Source organism: Magnolia sinica, chromosome 14 (genome assembly GCF_029962835.1).
Source record: "Magnolia sinica isolate HGM2019 chromosome 14, MsV1, whole genome shotgun sequence".
NCBI lineage: Eukaryota > Viridiplantae > Streptophyta > Magnoliopsida > Magnoliales > Magnoliaceae > Magnolia > Magnolia sinica.
This window is the reverse complement of record NC_080586.1, coordinates 20,146,974-20,148,956: the sequence shown is the minus strand read 5'-3', so window position 1 is coordinate 20,148,956 and position 1,983 is coordinate 20,146,974.

Below are 1,983 nucleotides of genomic sequence, written 5' to 3'. Positions count from 1 at the left end.
GAGGGACCCCGGCACTATGGGCCCTCCCTTGCACTAAATCATACATCAAGTGGGTCCCATTTTATGTGGCCCATTAAAAATTAAATCCAACGGTGGAGATCCCTTCTCCACCAAATTAAACGGTCTAGATGACCCTAAACATACAAGAAAATAAACATCATGATGGGGTCCATGGAGAATGGCCCCATCATGGAATGATCATGATGATCCAAGTGGGCCATCGGCCACATCTTAGGGTCCAAAGTGAGATCCAAACCATTGATCGGTTGGCCTCACTTGGCCCATCTTAAAAATATGAAAATCTACCCTATCAAGGCACCCACCACTTGATCTTCTTGCTCCCTTGGCTTCCTTAGTTCCTTGAGCTCCTCTTTGATGGAGGAAGATGGGAAATGGATGGTTGAGATGAGAGATCAAGGGGTAGGAGATGGGCCACACTTGAAACTTGGGAGAGAATGGGAGAGGGTCTCATACGTATGGTGCTCTCTCTTGGATTGGATTTTTAAAAAAATGAATAAGAGAGATAGTTGTAAAGGGAGAGAGAGAGAGAGAGAGAGAGAGAGAGAGAGAGAGAGAGAGAGAGAGAGACGGAGAGGGGTGATGGAGTGATGGGGGATGGTTTGGGTTGAAAATGGTAAAAAGAGGTATGGTTGTTGTTGAAATTTGGAAAAGAGGAGTGGTGAGGTGGAAAGAATGGTGGACTTTTGTAAAAGGTGGTGATGGGTTGTTGTACTTGAGGTATGGGATGCTTTAATGGTTGATTGATGGGACTAATAGTAGAGATTCCCTCGAAATCCGCAACGCGCGGTGTTTCTTCGGAATAAACGCTGATCGGCATCTTCTTGCCTGAGTATCGGTTCGGTGCCCAAGTCACGGCGTTGGAACCGCGGCGACGACGCGGTCGCTATGATATAACCTCCGGACCAAGCCGACGTCGGTGCGCGAGACCTGACTTAGGATCATGCGCAAATACCGAATACGGTGCGAAGGTTGCCGGAATTTGACCGGAAGGATCGCGGAAGCCTACGGAACGGTACGGTCTAGGATACGGGACTTACAGCTCTCCCCTCCTAATAGAAATTTCGTCCTCGAAATTTACACAATCACCGCAACTAGGCAGAATTCAAGAGGGAGAAGAAACATAACATCAATATATAAACTCAGAGATAACATAAAACATGCAACACAATCAATCATCAAAAAGATGGGGATAACGCTCTCGAATCTCAGCCTCACGCTCCCAAGAAGCCTCCTCAACAGAATGGTGACCCCACTGAACCTTCACCAAAGGGATGACCTTGGTCCGGAGGACCTGCTCCTTCCGATCAAGGATACGGACTGGCTGCTCAATATAGGAAGCGTCCTCACAAACCTCTAACGGCTGCCAATCGATAACAGGAACGATGTCTAACCCACACTTCCTCAACATGGACACATGAAAAACGTTGTGGAGGCCAGACAACTGAGATGGCAAGGCAAGCCGATAGGCCACAGCGCCAACGCGCCCAGTGATCTCAAAAGGTCTTATGAATCTCGGGGCAAGCTTGCCCTTCCCTCCAAATTGAACTACGCCCTTTATGGGCGAGACCTTGAGATACACATGGTCCCCTACATCAAACTCCAAGAGACGACGCCGACGATCAGCAAAACTCTTCTGCCGGCTCTGAGCTGTGCGCATCCTCTGCCTGATGATATCAATAGCCTCTGATGTCTCCTGCACAAGCTCGGGACCTAAGAGACGACGCTCTCCAACCTCGGTCCAACAACTCGGTGATCTGCATGGTCTGCCATATAGTGCCTCGAAAGGAGCCATGCCGATGGTCGCCTGATAGCTATTATTGTATGCGAACTCAGCCAATCGCAGATGCTCATCCCAGTTACCCCCAAAATCAATCGCGCAGGCCCGAAGCATATCCTCAAGGATCTGGTTGACCCTCTCGGTCTGGCCATCGGTCTGCGGATGGTACGCGGTGCTGAGCCGCA